Consider the following 22699-nt stretch of genomic DNA (forward strand, 5'->3'; position numbering starts at 1 on the left):
GTAATGTCTGTTTTTGACCACAAGGGAACTGGGGGAAGGGGAGAGTGGGGAATCCTTTATATTATAAATAGCTTTTCAATGAGCCACATATCATCTTTTCCTCCGCTGTACCACTGTACCTGATTTCTGAGAGAACCGCACTTCTCTGACATTCTGTAGGGCTAAACAGCTCTTTTCTGTATTTTTCCCTCTGTGCCAGTAGTCTAGCCTGTAGCTTCCTTCATCCTGCTGCTTGAATTGTCAACTCCTTCTGTTCCCATCTTCTAGAATTTTGTCAAAATCTCCCATCTGTGGGGATCCCTGGGTGGCGCAGTGGTTTGGCACCTGCCTTTGGCCCAGGGCGCGATCCTGGAGACCCGGGATCGAATCCCACATCGGGTTCCCGGTGCATGGAGCCTGCTTCTCCCTCTGCCTGTGTCTCTGCCTCTCTCTCTCTCTTACTGTGTGCCTATCATAAATAAATAAATAAATTAAAAAAAAATCTCCCATCTGTTGATGGGCCATCTCATTCTCTTGTGGCTGGCTGTAGGTTTATTAGTTTTTTAATCCTTCACTTTAATTTTATTGAGGACGTGGGAGGGAATGGAAGTAAACAGAGAGATTTAATCTGCCATCTTCAACCTAAAATCTCTGCTTTTGGAGTTTTGAGGGTTTAAAAGAAAAGCAGCCCCATTAGAAAGGGGAAGAGGGTGGTTCTGTGGTTATACAAGCCACCAGAAGCTGGGTGTGGTCCTGACCATTGCTTCCAGGACAGAGGGCAGTCTGGTAAGGTCGTGCCTGAGAATTGACAGAGCTCATGGTTCACAGCAGAATCCATGGTGGTGGCTGGCCCTGAAGACCCTGCCCCTGGATTGGAAGTTTCCCACAGTATGCCCTGCTGAAAAATGTCTCGAACTTAACAAAAAATGTGCTTATGTGTTATATGGAGCATCTTTCCCTTGCCATTAGATATTTGTGTGCCATCTGCTGTTTAAAGTTACTTTCTTTTTTAAAAATTTTTTTAAGATTTTGTTTATTTATTCATGACACACACACACACACACACACACACAGAAAGAGAGAGAGAGAGAGAGAGAGAGGCAGAGGGAGAGGCAGGCTCCATGCAGGGAGCCCGATGTGGGACTCGATCCCGGGTCTCCAGTATCAGGCCCTGGGCTGAAGCCGGCGCTAAACGGCTGAGCCACCCGGGCTGCCCTAAAGTTACTTTCTACCCTGTCCTGAGAACTACCACATTTCATTTAACCTTCCCTTACATCGGAGCTGCCCATTAGATTGCACTTGCTCTGATATAAAACCAAGCCTGGGGGCACCTGGGTGGCTCAGTCAGCTAAGCATCTGCCTTCAGCTCAGGTCATGATCTTGGGGTTCTGGATTCAAGCCCTGCATCAGGTTCCCTGCTTGGTGGGAGTCTACTCCCTTTGTCCCTTCTCTCTACTCATGTGCGCACAGGTGCTCTCTCTCTCTCAAATAAATAAATAAAATCTTAAAAAAAGAAACAAACAAACCAGCAGCAGCAGCCCTGAGCTCCCTGCACCCTCACCCTGTTTAGAACCAGTCAGCCCCCCTATGTGTGTGGTTCTGTTTTTTTTTTCCCTGTGGACCACCTGTTCAAGCCCCAGCATGTTTTGCTCATGAGCTTACAGAATTATTGAGAAAAGGAGGCCCAAGCATGCTGAGAAAGCACTGAGGGAGAGATGGGATCCCAGCACAGAGCCCTGTCCTCCTGGAGTTACCGTTTTGCCTGAGCTGAGCCCTTTCCTCACTGGAAAGGCTTGGATGTTAGGCCGGGGAGTTAGCCCTCCTGGATCCCTCTTTTGAGCTGAAAAAACTGGGTCTTATGTCTTTCTCTGAAACCAAGATCAGAGTTCTTCTGTGACCCTGGTATGCACTGATTAGGCATCATTTCCATGTTGGTCCAGAGTCACCCTGGAATCTGGACTTTTGATTGAGGAGTACGTACTTGATGTTGTCCCACAAATCCTCTGGGTGCCAGGCCAATGTGGACTACTCTTGAGGATATTACATGACTGGTTGAGACCACTGTGTGACCTTGGGAGGTCATTTTCTCTTTTTCTCTCTGAGCCCAAATTGGGTAAGAGTCTCTACTGTACCTTATTGGCGGTGGGACTTCAGTGCACTAATGAATGTGAGGTTCTTGGTGCATCATCTTACTTGAACATCCCTTTCCTCACTGACCTAGTGAAACCATGCTCCAGATCGAAACTAGCAGAAAGTTTAAAATTTGCTTTTCAGAGAACCGTTTCTCCCCAATCAGGTATTGTGTCTTTTTAGATCCCCACTAATAAACATACTGGCTATTTCTGCAGAAGACTGGACTTTAGGTCAACTAATATGGTTCTAGTCCAGGAACAAGGGATGCCTGGGTGGCTCAGTGGTTGAGCATCTGCCTTTGGCTCAGGACATGATCCCATGGTCCCAGATCGAGTCCCACGTCAAGCTCCCTGCATAAAGTCTGCTTCTCCCTCTGCCTACGTCTCTGCCTCTCTCATGAATAAATAATTAAAATCTTAAAAAACGGGATCCCTGGGTGGCGCAGCGGTTTGACGCCTGCCTTTGGCCCAGGGCGCGATCCTGGAGACCCGGGATCGAATCCCACATCGGTCTCCCGGTGCATGGAGCCTGCTTCTCCCTCTGCCTGTGTCTCTGCCTCTCTCTCTCTCTGTGACTATCATAAATAAATAAAAACAAAAAAAATTAAAAAAAAAATCTTAAAAAACAAAAACAAGGCCCTGCTTTCTTTACTCAGGATAAGCCCAAGACCCCATCCAGTTTATCCTGGCTCTTGGACCATGCCCATAGTCCCTTTCCCTTGACCTAAGATGACCTCCTGATATCAGGGGTTGAATTTTGCCTTGTTCTGATGTTAAGTCTCCACCCCAAAGTGCTTATAGGATGTATGTTACATATGTGTTTCCTCAATGTGCATGCTCCATCTTTCCTCATGGATAGTCATAGGTTTCCTTTTTCATCAATATGTATATAATCTCAACCCCTATGATTATAAAAAACTTGTTCTCTCCCCCTTTGGAGAGGCAGATTTGAGGTTCCTCTTTCTGTCTCCTCATTTGGCTGCCTCTCAAATAAACCCTTTTCTCACTGCAAACTTGATATTTCAGTAATTGGCTTTGTTGCGCACTAGCCAGATAGACTTGTGTTCAGTTACGCTAGTGATCTCCCTGGCTTTGGCCAACCTTGCCCCTGGTCTATCTCTATCTGACTCTTGGGAGCACATCTGAAGCATGCTCTCTAGCTGAATGCAAGGCTACATCTTCTTTACATGAAGCTAAAATTCTTGCCTATTTGTCTTATCATACAGTAACTGGTTCTCATCTCCTGAGTGTCCTTGTGGGCACTTGGGCATGCCCTCTATTCCTGGGGTTTCTCCACTTTTGTTTACTTCAGCCTTCCTTCCCCTCATTCAAATAGCAGAAAAATTATTTTCCCCATTGCTAAAATTTGGTTAGTGTAGGGAAATGATACACGATCAGAATAGCCAGGATTTGAATCCTAATTCTGCCATTTATTAGCTATGTCATCTTTCAGAAGTTACTTAACATTTCTACACCTTAGTTCCCCCATCTATAAAATATGATGATACAGGCTCTCTGCTCTTCTCTGTTTGACAGACAGCCGCATCTTCTGGTGCAGTGCCAGCCACATCCCTGAGACACGATGGTGAAGGTCGGAGTGAACGGATTTGGCCGTATTGGGCGCCTGGTCACCAGGGCTGCTTTCAACTCTGGCAAAGTGCATATTGTCGCCATCAATGACCCCTTCACTGATCTCAACTACATGGTGTACATGTTCCAGTATGATTCTACCCACGGCAAATTCCACGGCACAAAGCTGAGAACGGGAAACTTGTCATCAACAGGAAGTCCATCTCCATCTTCCAGGAGCGAGATCCCGCCAACATCAAATGGGGTGATGCTGATGCTGAATATGTTGTGGAGTCCATTGGGGTCTTCACCATCATAGAGAAGGCTGGGGCTCACTTGAACGGCAGGGCCAAGAGGGTCATCATCTCTGCTCCTTCTGCTGATGCCCGCATGTTTGTGATGGGCGTGAACCACGAAAAGTATGACAACTCCCTCAAGATTGTCAGCAATGCCTCCTGCACCACCAACTGCTTGGCTTCTCTAGCCAAAGTCATCCATGACCACTTCGGCATCATGGAGGGCCTCATGACCACCGTCCAGGCCATCACTGCCACCCAGAAGACCGTGGACGGCCCCTCTGGGAAGCTATGGTGTGACGGCCAAGGGGCTGCCCAGAGCATCATCCCTGCTTCCATTGGCGCCGCCAAGGCTGTGGGCAAGGTCATCCCTGAGCTGAACGGGAAGCTCACTGGCATGGCCTTCTGTGTCCCCACCTCCAATGTGTCCGTTGTGGTTCTGACCTGCCGCCTGGAGAAAGCTGCCAAATATGACGACATCAAGAAGGTAGTGAAGCAGGCATCAGAGGACCCCCTCAAGGGCATCCTGGGCTACACTGAGGACCAGGTTGTCTCCTGCGACTTCAACAGTGACACCCACTCTTCCACCTTCGACACCAGGGCTGGCATTGCCCTCAATGGCCATTTTGTCAAGCTCATTTCCTGGTATGACAATGAATTCACTACAGCAACCAGCTGGTGGACCTCATGGTCCACATGGCCTCCAAGGAGTAAGAGCCTCCTGGACCACCAGCCCCAGCAAGAACAAGAGGAAGAGAGAGGCCCTCAGCTGTTGGGGAGTCCCTGCCCCAACTTAATCCCCCAACACACTGAGAATCTCCTGACCTCTGATTTACATCCTAGACCCCGAGGAAGGGGAGGGGCTTGGGGAGCCCTATCTTGTCATGTACCATCAATAAAGTATACTGTACCCAGCCAAAAAAAAAAAAATGATGATACAAGGTTTTGAGGATAAAATCAACAGGGGTGATATTTTATAAGTGGTAATACATTGGCAATGGTTGTTTTTTTTTTTAAGAATTTTTAAAATTTATTCATGAGAGATACAGCGAGAGAGAGAGAGAGAGAGAGAGAGAGAGAGAGGCAGAGACCTAGGCAGAGGGAAATGCAGGCTCCATGCAGGGAGCCCAATTGGGACTCGATCCCGGGACTCCAGGATCACACCCTGAGCCAATGGCAGACTCTCAACCGCTGAGTCACCCAGGCATCCGGGCAATGGTTGTTATAAATAAATGCATGCTCCCTGGTGGGTTTCTGGGTGGTCCTGTTTTCTGGAAACACTTCAAGCAAACAGCTCCCTTATGGTAGAACCCAATTGATTGAAACATCCTGAGACTGATAAATGTTCAAGACCCATCCACTTTATTCATCCATTGGATAAATATTAACTTAAGTCTAGCATGTCTCAGGCCCTATTTTAGGCACTAAGAACGCATCAGCAAAGAAAACAAAATCCATACTCTCATGGAGCTTATATTCTAGTGAGGGTAACAGACAATGAACATAATAAATAAATCACATAATGTGTTAGAAGCTGATAAATGTGAAAAAATGGAGGATAGTAGGGGAAACTGAGAATATTGGGAGGGGAAGTTGTAACTTTAAATAGGGTGGTCAGGGGAGGCCTCAACTGCGATGGTGACTTTAGAGCCAAGACTTCAGGGAGTTGAGAGAGTGGGCCATGAGGTCATTTGGAAAGGACACTGCTCTGCAAAACCCATGAGGTCATGAGCGGGTCTGGAGTGTCTGAGAAACAGTGAAGAGGCCAAAGTGGCTGAATCAAAGTGAGCAAGAGTGGGGAGTAGCTGCAGATGGGGCTGGAGAATGAAGAGCCTAGGAAGCCACCAAAATAACTTTGGTTTTTGTTGTTGTTCTTGTTAATTGTGCATTTATCAAGACAAACTATTCCTTAGCCTACATATTCATGTGATGCAGTTCAGGAACATAGGTCAGTGACAAACTTCCATAGAACTCAATCCAAATAAATTTTTAAAAAATATTTTATTCTTTTGAGATAGAACATGAGTGAGGGGCAAAGGGAGAGAGAGAAGCAGGCTTCTCACTGAGCAGGGAGTCTGACACAGGGGCTCTATTCTAGAACCCCAGGATTATAACCTGAGCTGAAGGTAGACGCTTGACCAATTGAGCCACCCAGGCACCCCAAGAAATTCTTTATATTTCAAATCACTTCATGCTCTGAAAGATGTCAGCCTTTCTCATCTCCTCAGAACCTTTTACAGAATTATAATTTCTGTAGAAATCTGTGTATGCCTTCTTTCTTGGTTCAGTGATAGCAAACTTGAAGAGTGCTATAGCCTTAGGAATAGAACAAATGTTCCAATGATACAAAGTCATAGACACCTGGCTAGAAGGCCCCACACCTGAGGTTTCACCATGGAAGCCATGGTAGCTATTCTTAACATCTGACTTTCGTTTTTACTCTGAGTGATTTGAGGAACCATTAGAAGATTTTGAGCAGAGGAGTGATTTTATTTGACTTCTGTTTTGGTTGATGGGGTAGGAGACAAGGACGAAAGCAGGAAGACCAGTTAGGAGGTTGATGTATTAACCTAGGTGAGAAATAATAGTGGTTTGTATCAGGGTGGTATTAGTTTTGGTGATGAGATTCTGAACATATTCTGAATATAGAGCAAAAGCATGGATTGGATTTGGGTGTAAAAGAAAAAGCCTCAAGGTCCAAGATTTTTGGAGTGAGCAATGGAAAAATAGAATTACTATTACATGAAGACTGCATGTTGAACAGATTTGGGGGAGGTGTAAAATCAGGAATTCTCTTTTGGACAGTGGAATATACAAATTTGGAATTCAAGGAAGAGTTCAAGACTAGAGAGATACATTTTGGGGATTTTCAGCATATTTAAAATCATAACACAATCATGACACTGGATGAGATTGCCAAAGGAGTTAGTATAGACAAAGAAATGAAGGAGTACTGCAAAGTGAAGAGGAAGGAGGCTGAGAAGGAACAGTCAGTGAGGGAGGGGAAATCCCTGAGTGTGGTGTCTTGGTGGAGAGTATTTTCAGGAGGAAGGGGTGATCAGCTATGCCAGATGCTGTTAAGCAAAATGAGGACTGAGGATTGATCATTGGATTTTGCAACATGGAAGTCACTGGTGACCTTGTTCAGAGACATCTTAGTAGTGTGCTGGGGGCAAAAGCCTGACTGCAGTGGATTCAGTAGAGAACTGGAGAAGGATTTGAGACAATAAGTACAAGTAATGCTTCAAATGGCTTTTCTGTGAAGGAGAGCAGAGCAATAAGATGGTACTTGGAGGAGAAGGAAGGGTCAAGAAAGAGTTTTCCTTTGAGGATGGGAGAAATAACAGTATGATTATATGCTTATGGGAAGGATTCAGTAGAGAGAAAATCTGATGATGTGAGAGAATGAGGGTAGAGTTACTGGAGAAAGATCCTTGAGTAGGTGCGAGCTTGGCTTTAGACAGGACCACTGATGGTTTATCCACAGTCAAAGAAGGTAAAACAGAATATGCTGGCACAGGCACAGTAGTAGGATGATGTGTCTCTCCTGACAGATATAATTCCCTCAGTGAAGTAGGAAGCAAGATCACAAGTGAGAGTGAAGGACAAGGTATTGAGGATCTGAGGGGAAAATAGGTGGAAAAATCATTATTTAGGACATAGGAGAGTGAAAGGCTTAGGATGATTAGAATGATTGCCTGGTTACAGTAGAGAGGTGATTGAGGTTTATGGTTATAAATTTAGAGTGAAAACTGGAAAGTTTTATGTCTTTCTCCAGCCACATTCAAGTGTATGAGGGCCTGTGTGGAGGAGGTGGAGGGCTGGATTTAACCTGGTTTGTAGGGATTTTTCTAAGAGAATACTGTGAAGTGAAAGAGGGGCAAAGGAATTAAGATTGCAATAAGCAGAACAATCATGATAATTGGATGAGGAATTTAAATTTGGTAAAGAGGGAAGAGGGGACACCTGGGGATCACAGGACTGGGAAAGGAGATAGGGTCTTGATCTGAGGTCCTTGTGGGGCAAAGTTCTCTGCAGTTTGGGTAATGAGGGAGTGGGCTAGAAAGATAGAAGATGAGGGCAGAAACTGGGATGCATGACTGACATTGTGGCTTTAATTATTGACAAGTGCAGATATATAGAATGGCCAGGAAGTATGTGGTGGAAGAAGGAGAACAAAATCATGTACTGGGAATCCAGAGTGTTGCTTGCTAATGCTCAGGATCTCGTGGTGTGTGTGTAGTGTGTGTGTGTGTGTGTGTGTGTGTGTGTGTGTGTGTTGAACCTTGCTTTTCTTATCATTATAGTAAAAGTGGAAAATAAATACATATAATTTACAACTCTCATATAGCAAAAAATAGCTATTCTCTGGCAAGAATTCCTTGAGTTTGAAATATTGGTTGGTTTTCTGTGTGCAAGTGCCCAGATAGCTGTTGGGAATGTGGGTCTGAAATACAGTAGTAGAGATGGCTATCTGGGGAATATCTTAATAAAAAGGAAAAGTTGAAGCAATGTGAATAGACAAGATTGTCTTGAGAGAGTATGCACAACAAGAAGGTTTGGCTTTGGGAGAACCCATATTTACAGGGCAGGAGGAACCAGAAGAGCTAATGAGAAGGACGGGGCAGAAATGTCAGAGAAGGGTCAGCAAGACACAGGAAGAAATGAGTTTTCAGAGCTTAAGAGTGACAAATTGTGCAGACAGTCCTGTAGGATCGAGACAAATGAGAAGCCCTAGAGTGGCAACTGGGAGTCATTGCTGATCTTGGAACAGTCTCCATTAAGGGACAAGGACTGGAGCTAGGCCGGGTTAGCTAAGAGTGGGTGCTGAGGATGCGGAGACAAGGCAAATGGACTGTTCTCTGCCAGTTTGGGGAAAGGGAAAAGAAGTGAGAATGAGGGAAATCTAGACAGAGACAGAATCTGTGAAAATGAAGAGAGGAAAGAGAACGGGGATATTTGAAGCAAGTTCTGAAAAAGTGAGAGTCTAAGACATAGTGGCGGAAGGGGAAGGGGGTGAATGTAAGCAAGAAGAAACAGCTCCTTCTGAGACAACAAAGAAAGCAGAGATGCTGAGTCAAGAAAGGGAAGTGTTTTGACAGGAAAGGGAGGCAAATTAGGACGCTTGTATTGATGGTATTTATGGCCAAATTTATAGTTTACCTATGGCCACAATAGGTTTGTGAGTAGCAACCTTACCCCTTGTTTTTGCCATCCTCCCTCACCCTTATGCAAGCTTCTCATGTTTTCCTCCTTTAGTGGCTCCTTCTTTCCTTCCTGTCTACTAAGTGTGGTCACATTCTAGCCATCTGACCCTTGGAATTCCACTCTTCTCTCTCCACTGTACTGGTCATGGCCAAGGGAATGTCCTCCTCTCCCAGGACAAGGGAAGTTTTACTACATATTTCTTCAAGTCTCAAAACTTTTATTATTTTTATCTCTTTGGATGGAGCCCTTGTCAAATGTTTCCACGCTTCCCTGCTGAAACTGCTAGCTGGACACCAAAACTCCCTTCCTCCTTCCATAGTGACAGAACTGGACACAGAGCTGCCCAGTGACATCGCTGGGCAACCTCCTTTGCAGTTATTAGGTGTGGCCATGCATCTTATCTGGGTTTCCTCCACAGTAGAGATCGAGATAAAGGCTTTCATGTGGGCAGTTTGTTTGGAGTGTGATTTCAGGGAGCAAGAGTGAAGAGTAAAGGAAATGAAACAGAGAAGGAAGAAGGTGTTTTTGAGTTGCCCATTGCCATGTGTGACTGATGCTCAAACTAGGGCACTGTCTGATAAGCCTCATAAATGTATCGCAGGGCTGTTTGCTTGGGGGTTGAAAGAGGAAGAATTTATCCTTGGCTTCCATCCCCCATCGATCTAAGCCCTAGACTCTAAGAATAGCCCCATAAGCCTTAAATTTCCCTGTATTTTGGGCTGCACATATAAAGGTGCCAACAGCACAGAGGACAGAGGACAGAGTCGGTTGTACGTGGCACTGGGCCCAAGGCAAGGCACTGTCAGGTTGCACAGGCAAAGAACTGATTGAGATCTGTGCAAGACTGGTTGTCAAAGCAGTGGATGGAGTAAGAGTGTGACCAAGAGGATCTGAAGTGGTACGAGAGAGTTCCTTATACCACTCAGATCTGCTCTTGCCTTCCATCAAGTCCAGTCCAGCAAGTGTCCCCATGAAGAAGGTGGTCAGTCACACTCTCTGCAAGAACATACCCCAAGAAAGTTAGAATAAGCTGTGGTTCCCACTGATGTAGCCAGTCCCAAAGCTGACATTGGCATTTATCATCTCCTTCTCCTGTCACCATCATAGTTCCTCTATCCACCAGCCAGCACTTTGATAGGTATGGGTTGGCTGCCTGGTGGGAAGACTTAGTCCTTCACCCCAAGGGGTCTGAGCCTTGGGCTGCACTTGCAATCATTGCCTGCTCACCATCACTGAGCATAGAACCTCTGAGTTTCAGTCTAGTCCTTCCTGCTTCCATCAGATAGCAACCCTAGGTCTTTGTGGCAATCAGAGTCGATTGTCACCCTTGCCAGTAATCTGGTCTACTGGCATAGGATTCCAGAGGGTCCAGGTAGTAGGTGTCACTGTTGTTTTGGGTGCTGAAGAATATAGTAAGACCAGTAGATCCTACGATCACATGTCCATTTCACACTTCCTTTGCCGTAAAGTGGGTTCCTGTTCTGCGGTAAGGTTGTGTGATACATTGCACTAACAGGTAAGGGAATTTGTAAGCCTGAAGATGGTGGTCCTAGTGGAAGAACTATAGGTGGGAAAGGAAACCAGGGAAGTTACACTGCCCTGTAAGGGACAATGGACAGTCAGGTAGAAATCGGTATGATTGTTACATGGCCCCTGGAGGTTGACCCGAATTCTCACAAGTTGTCACAAATTTGCTTGAAGGGCCTTCCCTTCAGGACCTTGGAGGAGATAACTCACAGGGGACTTATGTCAACAGCCTCAGGTTCACTCAACTGATCAGGGCTATGGTGTATGGCTGCCCAGGCTGTACACTGCACAACACCAGGGAGTGCCATTTGCAAAACTATGACCCACATGGCACCACCTGCAGTTGTGCAGAACAGACCTCCTACAAAAAGCCATATTTCAGCACTGTGGAGCAGAGTCACAAATTTGATGCTAAGTGAACCCCATATAGTCAGCTTAGTCTGAGGGTGTAGATAGAGTGCAGGCCTTAAAATCTGCCCTTGCCTTGAATCTTCCAGAGGTCCTGCTACCTCCCCACACCTCCAGGCCTTCTTGCATTCTTCTACCTGTTTCCTCTCTCCCTGTAGTAGGAGAGGGAGCAATAAATGCAGAGGCCTCAGTTTACAGGACAGTCCATTTTATGAGTCCCTTCAGTAGGCAGTGATCCCAGGCTGGTGGGTGCTTAAGATAAAGCTGTTTTTATGGCTATAGTGACAACATATAGCTCCAGAAATTTGAGCAGCACCATTCCACTGAGTAGCTCACAGTGCTTTCACTTTCTTCTGGTAATATCTCTGCAAAGTTAGGAGAGGATAGTAGACACCTTCCCCATTTTGCTAGAGGAGAAACTGAGGCCAGAGAAGAAGAATAACTTCTCAGTGTTGTGGACTAAATGTTTGTGTCCCTCTCAAATTCATGTGTTGATATCTTAACTCCCAGGGGGAAGGTATTTGAAGGCAGGCCTCTGGGAGGTGACTAGCCAGGAGGGTGGACCTCGTGAACGGGATTAATGCCCTTATACAATGAGACAAAGAGAGAGGATCTCTTTCTCTGCCATGTGAGGACTCAATGGGGAGAGCCCATCTGCAAACCAGGAAGAGGGTGCTCACCAGGTACCTGACCCTGCTGGCACCCTGATCACAGACTTCCAGCCCCCTGAACTGTGAGAAATAGGCGTCTGCTGTTCAAGCTACCCAGTCCAAGGTACTTTGTTATAGCTGCCTAACCAGATTAAGACACCAAACACAGCAATTTGATAGCAGGGCCTTTTACCTCAGTGTCTCACTACTCAGACAATTGCCACTTCTGTTTGCCAGTCCCAAGCCCCACAAGGAAAATGAATTGGTCAGAGCCCAATCCAAAGATGGTAACCACCTCGGCTTGAACAGGGCAAGTTCGCTGTAAAGAATTACTGGCTATAACAGGGCATTGGGATAAAGGAAGATTGGCTAGTAATTGGTGGAGAAGACTCAAATGAACACAGGGCTAGCAGATAGAGAGAGCAGCCGCTCCCTCCAGAGCTAGGGCAGCAGATCCGCAAGAGAGCAGATCTCAAGAGGGCTGAGATCCAGATCGCATCACAGAAAGGCGTGGCCAGGACTCACTGGAGGAGGTCAGGTCTGCTGAGGTGCTGTGCCAGCGGGACTCACTGAGAAGCAATTCCCTGGGGTGTGGGGCGGGGGTGTGGAGCTGGTCATGAGAGGTGCTGGTGCTGCTGGCTGCTGCAAAAGTCTCCTGCTGTGGGAGGCTGCCCACGAGAGAACACTGGCCCCTGGAAGGCTGACCCCTTTCCTCTCCAGCCTCCTTCCAGTGCTTACTACTGAGAAAGCTTAGCAGCTGGCAAAGGGGAAAGGTTTTAGGGTCCAGCTCCGTTATCACAGAACAAGAGACTTGGAGCTGACAGGGGAGAACTTGAAGATAGGCACGTGGAGCACAGAACCTGGGATCCCTCAAGAGTATCTTGATTCCATTTGGTAGCTCTCAGCTCCAAAGCTCACTTCCAGAAAGGAAAATTTCCAGGCACTGGAAATGGAAGTCAGGAATCCAGGAAGATAGATTAGCAGGGTGAGGAGTATACCCAACCAGGGGAAGGGAGGAACCCATGATGAATGTCTTTGTACTTTTAATTGTTGTATAATTTACATGCAATTAAGTGCACAAATCTTAAGGGTACTGCTTGACAGATTTTTACACATGTATAGACCCATGAGACCACCCCTCAGATCAAGACAGGACATCTCTGGCCCCCAGAGTTCTTCTCTCCCCTTCTGGTCAACACAGAAATCACCACTATTCCATCTTCTATCCTTCTAGATTGGTTCTCTGTTCTCAAATTCCATATATATAGAGTTATATAGTATCTGCTCTTTGGTGCATACTTCCTGTTATCATCATCTCTGTGAGATTCATTCATGTTGTGGTGAATAGTAAAACCAGAACAATGTTTAAGCAAAAAAAGAAACAGAAGGAAAAATCAGAGGCGCCTGGCCTTAGGAGGTTGTGTCTGACTCGATTTCACCTCAGGTCATGATCTCAGCGTTGTGAGATTGAACCCCGCATTGGGCTCTGCACTGGGTGTGGAGTCTGCTTAAGATTCTCTCTCCCTCTCCCTCTGCTCTTCCCCTTCTCCCACTCAAACAAGGAAGGAAGGAAGAAAGAAAGAGAAAAGAAGAAAAGTCAGCCATGATGCTTACTAGGCTGTTTCACGTGAAGACATGCATGCTACAAGCATATCTAACATACCTACTCTCTGTGATGTCGATTTGTGAATAATTTCCAGATCATCAGGTGACCATCACTGGCTGTGTGATGCTCCACTGTGTGGGCCCAGCAAGCTCAGGTAAATAGCTCGCTGAGAGGTACCATCCAGTGGGTGGGGCAGGCGGGCTTTGGGCCGTTGGTGGTGTCACTGCCGAGTCTTCAGTCTCGAATTGGCAAAGTCAGCATGACAAGGAGGATCTCAGGGAGCAGGTACAGCCATTCAATGGTTAGGGCTTACCTAGAGGAAAGTGGACTGGGGTCCACCGTGGGACAGATCTCACGGAGCCTAAAGATAAGAAGGGTGGAACACCTCAGGAAGGTTTGGGGACTTTCTCTCATTTTTGTTCACATGCCTGCTCCCTCTCTCTGGCCTCACAAGTTCTCTCCTATTTGCTTCTCTCTGCCGGTGTCTCTACTCCCTTCCTTCCTGAGCTTTCCCTACCACATGCCCAGTAAATGTGGCTATTTCAGCCTCATTCTGAGACCTCTGGGGAAAGGGCCCATGGAGTCTGTCAGTCTCAAGAGAGGGGAACCAACTGGTGACATCTGCCCGCCCCACCTCAAGCTTTGGGTCTTCTAGGATCCAGGCAGCCGAGATGAGGGGAAACTTGGCATAGTCATGGACTCTGGGGTTGTAGGGGACGGGATCTCTGAGAAGACAGCGTGATCAGGAGAAGTGATGGGTGATTTTAGTGCCCAGAGAAAGAAGAGCGGATAAGGACTGGCCTTCAGAAAATTGTCCTCTGGAGTTTCCCATCCAGAACAACCTCTGCAGTTGGTCATTGTCATTGTTTACAGTGTGCGCTTGCATGCATGCACTTGCACACGCACACACACACACAGGAGAGAGAAAGTGAGTGTCCAAGAGGGGTGCTGTTGTAGGCTTTAATTTTTTTTTTTAATTTATGATAGTCATACAGAGAGAGAGAGAGAGAGAGAGAGAGAGAGAGGCAAAGACATAGGAAGAGGGAGAAGCAGGCTCCATGCACCGGGAGCCCGACGTGGGATTCGATCCCGGGTCTCCAGGATCGCGCCCTGGGCCAAAGGCAGGCGCCAAACCGCTGCGCCACCCAGGGATCCCTGTTGTAGGCTTTAGACAGTGCAGGCTTGACACTGGGCATCTGGGACCTTTCAAGGGCCTTATAATAATGTTTGAGACTTCCAGTTAATGGATTGGCTCAAAATACAAAACAAACTCCACATCTGAAATTGACAAACATTAGATCCTCTGCAACTAAACTAACTCATAAGTGATAATTATTCTTAAATATAAACTATAGACCATAATATGTTGGCATTGGAGTGCCTAGCTTTGTATTTTTGGCTCCACCATTGACTAGCTGTGTAGTTCTGGGCAAGTAGCTGAACCTCTCTGTTCGTCATCTGTAAAACAGAAATAATAATAATGCCTACTTTAGAGGGTTTTTGGAAGATACTCAGAATGATACTTGGCACGTAGCAGGTCTGGCTATTAGCATTAGCTGTAGGATGAGTGTGCATTTTAATATGCTTGATATAAGTAAGCTAGGGCCTCCAAACTAGGGGCCAGAGCCTCTTAAAGCTCTTAAAACAGCCCTGATCATGTTTATGTGATTATGTATTTATATAAATCATGTGTAACATAGGTTGTAAACCACAGATGTGTGATTTTATCTTAATAAAAATTAGTGGTTCTCGGCAGGACAATACTGCTCCCAGGGGTATTTTGAAAATGTTTATTTGGTTTTGGTCATTATGAAATAGGGGTTACTGCTGGCATTTAGTGGGGCCTGATTAGCATGACCAAGATTTCTCCTGTGTCCCTTAGGACTTTCAAATGTAAGTGAAAAACCTGTTTATAATGATCCAATTCTAGAATCTAATAGAATTATGTAGATGAAAAACTAGCATACAATTATTTGAGCCCAGAATGAATTCTATTTTACACATGAGCGTAAAGCATTTGTTTTTATCTTTTGTTTTTGCTTTTTAAATTTTTTTAAAATAATTTATTTATCTATTCATGAGAGACAGAGAGAGAGGCAAAGACACAGGCAGAGGGAGAAGCAGGCTCCCAGTGGGGAGTCTGATGTAGGACTCAATCCCAGGACCCCAGGATCACAACCTGAGCCGAAGGCAGATAGATGCTCAACCACTGAGCCACCCAGGTGCCTCTGTTTTTGCTTTTTTAAAGCAAGGTTTAATAAGCACCAAATTTCCTAGGAAGCAACAATTGTATACATCAAGGAAAGGTTGTGCTATTGTATTTAAAACTTTACTGAGTTCACGGTTTTTCAAAGTCATTGACAGCAATCCTCCTTTATCACTGGAGCCACCAAATCTACTGCATGTTAACTGTCCTCTTCATGGTGATTCTACATTTACATGGTAATATGCTGATTTAGCCCGTGTCTCAAAATGTCAAATATAAAGGAAACAGTCAACAATATTCAGTTGAATACTGAAAATCTGGTTTTATATCTGCCCATATGCGAACAGTTGCCAATGTGCCAGCTCTGCAGTTCTTTTTAAGTAAACAGTGACCTTTCAAGATAAAGTGAAGGTTCTACAAAGAAACACATTTATTATCCTGGCAGTGTATCATTCATCTGAGATTTAAAGAAAAAGTTTGAAAACTAGAATTTTCACTTGAATGCTAAAAACAACATCTTTGACTAGAAGGTAAATTTGGTGCTGTTTCCTTTCAAAATAATACAAATGCTTGCAAAATAGAATAGGCAACCCATTGTAGAAGAAACTCAAGTTACCAGCAAATGATAGGTTACTAGAATAATAACAGAAAAAAAGTCCAGTTGAAATGATTTTTCTTCCACTAATTCTGATGATACTGTTCTAAGAAACATCCATGAGATGGTGAAAGCTGTTGACTATCATCTGTGTAATGAGATCAGGCAAGCTCATTTTTGTTACTAGCGAATGAGAGCCCTGGTGGGATAAGGAAGCTCCCTGTTCACATGGATAAGGTTAAGGAATGAAAACAGCCAGAGTGGAAATTTATTCTCGAAGTTACTGACAATGGCTACAAAGGCGTTGACAGTGATCGAAACCCTTAAAAATAATTCCATAAAAAACAATTCCCTTTCCCAATGTCATTGTATGTGCCACAGATTGAGCCTCAGCTACAATTTGTTGGCACGGGGTTTGTAGGCCTTTAAAAAAAATTAACACCAGATGTTTAGCACAATGCAAAGAAAAATATTTTGTGAAAATCATGTATTATTTCATTGACTTTGGATTCCTTGCTGTTCTCCAGGATCTTTACCGTTACTCTGATTCCGTCCTAAGTGGTCCACCTTTGAAGGCCTGACTTCTCTAAGATGTTTTGTATTCCTTTCCAATCCAGCCTCTATTCTCCATCACCCGATGACACAAAATAACCCCAGGCCACAATGAAATAAATGGGGTACAAAACTCAACCCTGTGAAACGTAGGGTTGCATTTTTGTAATGTTAACCAAGAAACTATGTTCCAGAAGATCTGTACTATCTGAAAAAAGACATAGAGGTAAATATATGAAAGCATGTTGTACACAGCTCTCCGTCTCCATATATCCACCCAAGCAAGTCCCAATTCTGTCATGTGCAACTTGTCCTTTCCAGCCCCCACGACCCCCCAATACTGGCCCACACTGCCCCACAACAGCCTTGCCTAGGACTCTCCTGCAAACATGACCATGCACAACAAGCACATTCCCTGCAGTCCCAGAGACCCAAGCAAGGACACGTCCTCTGTTTTTTTTAATGTGTGTACGTGTGCGTGCGGGCACAGACTGGAATGATGACAATGCTAACTCTTAGAACACTGTGAACCATGCACATCTCAAACATTATCTCTAATCATAGCACCCAGCCTGCAGGGTAAGTGTCATTGTCTTTTTAGTCTACCTCCTCAGTGTGAGGTTTGGGAACCAGTGCTGGTCAGGGGCCTGGAGCAAATCCCATTAGATTAAAATATGCATTATCTTAGGGTTTATTGTACATGCTCATCAAGGTCTTTTTAAGTAGTAGGAGGCATGCCTGGAATGAATATTGAAATTTCATGACTGGAGAGATGATCTTTGAGATAGTCCATCACTAGCTTGTTCCACATAGAAAGAATTTTTTTCATTGCTGTTCATATAAAGTCAACATTACTATGAGAATATTGTTCTTCTTTCTATTTTCATTTTTGTCAGCCTGTAATTTACTTAATGTTATTCCTATTTCCATCAAGGTTAATCCTTCTTTCTATTATCACATACGCATGAATGGGGCATGCTATTATTTATCTTTTTTTTAACATTTTATTTATTGAGAGAGAGAGAGAGAGAGAGAGAGAGAGAGAGAAAGCATAAGCAGGGAGAGGGGCAGTGGGAGAAGGAGAATCCCAAGCCGGCTCCATGCTCAGAGCAGAGCCTGATGGGGGGACTGAATCTCATGACCCTGAGATCATGACCTGAGCCAAAATCAAGAGTTTGATATTTAACCTATGGCGCCATCCCGGTGCCTCTTATTTGTCTTAATTCTAACTTTAATTCTGATTTTAATTCTGGACCCCTCTCATTCTTCTGTATTTACAGTAAGGAAACACTTCTAATATTCTTACTTTAACTCCAAACTGACTCAAATGAAGAAAGTACAACTATCTGAATCTATTATGTATGTAGTATAGTTGTGCTACAGTGTTTCTATATGGAAGTGTATATTATTTTATTATTGATTGCTTTTATATCTCCTTTTTATTTCAGTTAGGATATGAGAAAGAGAAAAGCAGTCCCTGATCCCTGGGAGTCAGCATGGCACTAAGAATACTCATTGTATTCTGTTGCACATAAGCAATTTCACAGGACACCAGTGTTTGACAAGGCCACTCTGACCTTCATGGATCTAGATAAAAACAAGAGCGTTCTGTAATGGTGTCTGAACACAGACAAAATATGAACATGGTCCAAACCACAGAAGTGACTAAACATCTCCTGGTCTTGGCTAAAACAAGTGACGGCTTCTCTTTATGACGATAGCTTTAGCTTTGCTCTAGTCTGCCCTCCTTCTGGGTAACATGTATTAAAATGCCCAATTATAGAACAGGTCCTGCTTCTTGACAGCATCCAAGCCAAAGCAAAGCACTGCATCTGTGAGTCCTCCATGAAGTCACCTAACACCAACCTAAATCCTACAAATCCTTTCTACCACGTGAAAAGAGGTGCAAATTCTCCCTCCTTGCAACGTTCAACTACAACTGTGTTCCTGAGGGTCTTTGGTTGGGAGACACCAACAGATATTTTAGTGATATACATCTACATATTTATATATAATTGCAATTATATCTGTAAGTAGATCATATTATCTATGGATTTCATTTCAAGATAGTAAAGGGGCTTTACAAAGTATTTTATACAAAGAGGGCATTGAATTTGGTAGGACACGGATAGAAATTTCTGAACTTGACCCTGCCTACAGGTAAACCATAGCGTGTAGTTTTGCCTGTGTGTAAATGTAGGGCTGTGTAAAATGCTGCTTAAATGTGTGCCCGGTGTCAAATTACAAAAAAAAAAAGTTCTCACACTAAATACACAGCAAACTATTGTCATTGTCTCACCCTTCCCTGTTAATTGGATACACTGGGCAGTATTGTTGGGGCATTAAGCCTTGTTGTTTCCACTAAGGATCTTGGGATCCCTGGGTGGCGCAGCGGTTTGGCGCCTGCCTTTGGCCCAGGGCGCGATCCTGGAGACCCTGGATCAAATCCCACATCGGGCTCCTGGTGCATGGAGCCTGCTTCTCTCTCTGCTGATCTCTCTCTCTCTGTGACTATCATAAATAAATAAAAAATTAAAAAAAAAAAGAAGTTATCCACTAAGGATCTTCACGCATCCCTATCATTTGCCTTTCAGTTGTGTGCTTTTTCTTCTGTCGGTCACCACATCTGGCATCTCAGCCATCCTGCCAGGAACTGGCTGTTAAGTTAAACCAGCGACTTGTCAAGGGAATTTTGCTTTTAATAGAGTGTAGGAGTTGGTTTAAATTACTTAGGACTAAATATCAGTACATGCTCTTACAAGGTCATTGCTTATTTTCTAAACAACCACTCCCCATCCCAGGTCTGCAGGACAGAAATCTTGGTTTTGTTCATGGATTCAAGTGCTTACTAGGCGCTAGAGAGACACTTTTGCGCTGACTGGGTGAATCAATCAATCAATCGATGAGTCATCCATCTCCCTGGCTTCAGGTGTGTGACCTTGTGAGTCCCAAGGGCCAGTTGGCCCTGGCCCCGGCGATCGGGAGAAGGACACTGGGGCGCGCCAGGGCCTCACCCTGGGTACCCACGCCGACCCGCGGGACACCTTCCCAGCACAGCCTATGCATCGTCCCCGATCTGGTGCCCTTCCAGGCCTGGAGGACACTGGTGACCCAGGAGGGGCAGGTGCGTCACCTCCTCCCGGCCCCCTCCCAGGCGGGAAGTTGGAAGTGAAGGTGCGGCCCGCCCGGCCACAGGGCGTGGGCGGGGCGCTCCTCCCTGGGGCGCAAATTAGGAAATCCGCTCCCCAGCACCAGACTCCTCGGAGCCCCTGGCCTGGAGCGGAGCTGGGGGGTCGGGCGAGCCCCCCAGCAGGGCAGGGAAGGATGCACGCAGGGCTGTGGGGCCCTGGCGCCCTGGCCAGGCTCTGGCAAGAAGCCCTTTAATGAGAGGGTGGCAGTGGAGGGTGGGAGGACAACCTGGCCGACTTGGGCTCCTTGCATTCCTTATGGTTTACCAGCCAGTTTTGTGCTCTTGGCAAACTTTTAAAATTTTGCTGTCATTAAAAAAATCTAGCGTATCACTTGTATCCTTTCTCTAGTACATAGTAACACAATCAGAACTACCAAAGAAAGAAAATCCTAGATTCCGTCCTAGGGCTCCAGCACTAGCTGAGGTGCAAGACCACGAGGATGCTGTCACCTGGAGAAGGCACTCCGTCTTGGAGACTATTTCTTGGGAGCTGGGTCCTGGGAGAGAGAAGGCTGCCAGGGGAAGTTAAGGAGCTGTTTTCCCAAGGGCCATGGGAGTGGGTGCACAGGGCAGGGAGATGTTCTCCAGATGAAGTGTGGGCTCTACACTGTGTCTTCAAAGAAGTTTGATGTAGAGGAGAAAGTGTCCTTGTTACCAAGGACACCATAGGTAGTTGGACAGGGGGAGGGATAATCTCTGGGGAAGCCTGAAGCAGGAAGTCTGTTTAGGTAGTGGAGAAGGTGAGGAAGACAGAGAAGGAGGGCAGGTGATGGGGAGAAAAGGAGAGGGTCAAGGAGATAATAAGAGAGGGAAACAGGGAGAGAAATTGAGAGGGTCAGAGAAGAAGGGATAGAGGGAGATCTGTAGGGACTCAGGGATATCTGTGCAAGGCTTTAAGGGGTTAGAGGCCCTTGAACTATGGATCATTATCCCTCTGTGGTCCATTTTGTACCCATAGACTAGTGAGGCGAGAGGAAATGGGATTTCTGTTTCCACCTGCTGCATGGTAGGCACTCCATAACCAGGGCTAATGAACTGAAGAGTTAACTATGTCATATGCAATCATCAGAAAAGGACAGAGCTCACCAGGTCCCAGAATTAACTTCCAGTCCTGGTTAATAAAGGATAACAGGTATAATCCTTAGCTGGGCATAATCACTTGGGGGCAAGTCTCTTCTGTCTTAAGCATATTCATTTCATCTTATTCTTTCCTCAGTCAGTTTTCTTTATGACCCATACGACACCTGCATTTTGTTGATGCAGCGTGGGCCACACTGTGGGGCAATGCAGGACCAGTTCCACTAGTCTTAGAAGAGTGAGTTCCCTCCCAATGTCCTGCGGGCCATCCTTCTCTGGGAGGGGAAGGAAAGGAAGGAGGAACTGGGAATAAGAAACAGGGTTTTGTTGGCTACTCCCTTTTTTGGAACAATCTCAGTATTTGGTTTCTGTGTTACAACAAGGCCATGGCTTTCCTCCTACCTCCCTGGGCTGCTCTTTCTTGGTCGGCTTTTACAAGTGCCTCTCTTCTTTTTCCTAGTTACACACACTGCCTCCCAGAGTTGTGTTCCAAGCCCTCTCCCTGGATGAGTTTATCCATCCCTGAGTGATCAGAAATGGCTTTAATGACCGTTTATGACTTCCAAAGCTCTTGACTCAGCTCTTTCTCTTGAGCTCCAGACTCCTGCACACATCTACTTCTAGAACAACACCTCAAACTGCGTATCTTCAATCAGAATTCCTCTCTTCTCCTGCAGCCCCTGGTCCTGATTTTCATTTTCTCAGTGATCGCATTTACTGTCCTCCCCAGTGGTCCAAGCTTTGGCTTTCACCCTCTCTCACCTTCTTCACCTGAAGTCATGACTTCCAGGCCACGAACCATCTAAATGAGCTCTTCTCTTATCTCAGCCCCACAGCCTGGCAGTCTCCTAGCCAGTGTCCCTTTTTCTAGGTTTGCGTGCACACACACACCACTGCCACCCCCACTCCCCAATGCCACACTCCACATCAAGTATGGGTGACATTTTCAAAATGGAAATTTGATCATTATCACTGGCTTTAGGATAAATACCAAATTCCTTCATGGAGTCTAAAAGGAATCTGACTCTTGTCTACATTTCCACCTTCATGGCTGCCGCTCCAGGCTCAAACACGGAGGTCCAACCATCCTGCTTCCATCTACTTCCTTTGGTGTTTCTGCTATGACCCAAGGAGTTTTCCCTTGGCCCTTTCCCCCTCACCTGGGGATCTCTCCAACCTCTCCTCCCCTGGCCACACTCATCCTTTGGGTTCCTGTGGAGAGACATCACTTTCCTTGGAAGCATTCACTGGTGCCCAAGCCTGGCTTACCTGCCCTTCATTACAGCCTGTTTCAGACTGCACTTAGCTTGCTGTTTTTCTGCCTTTCCTCTCCCACAGAGCCATAATCAGCTTGGAGTCAGATACCCTGGCATCTGGGTCATTTTGTTATTCTCTGGGCCTAGCATGGAGGCTGGTGTATAGTAGATGCTCAATAAATATTGAGTAACTGCTTGCATGAATAAATGAAAGAATTGAATGAATGTGTGGAAATAAAGGAAGACCAAGCAGAGGTTATGTATTCAAAACTCTGGTTTGCTGTAGCAAGGGAGTCAGCCATCATCATTTGCTTTTTGCCAGGCAGTGAGTGGGAAAACTTCATGGTGGCAAGAAGGGGAGGCTTCAGATATTCCCTGATTGGAGGCTGTTGGCCTGTTGCTACAGGCGGGCTAGCTAGAAGTGGGGTATCCTACGTGATTTGTTAGG

General features: G+C 45.6%; 1 pseudogene; it reads left to right on the forward strand.

Annotated features, from left to right (window-relative positions):
* The first annotated feature begins 3693 nt into the window (after positions 1–3693).
* On the forward strand, positions 3694–4825 carry LOC129498801 (glyceraldehyde-3-phosphate dehydrogenase-like; annotated as a pseudogene).
* The last annotated feature ends 17874 nt before the right edge of the window (positions 4826–22699 follow it).

The sequence above is a fragment of the Nyctereutes procyonoides genome, unplaced genomic scaffold, assembly GCF_905146905.1.
Source record: "Nyctereutes procyonoides isolate TBG_1078 unplaced genomic scaffold, NYPRO_anot_genome, whole genome shotgun sequence".
Lineage (NCBI taxonomy): Eukaryota > Metazoa > Chordata > Mammalia > Carnivora > Canidae > Nyctereutes > Nyctereutes procyonoides.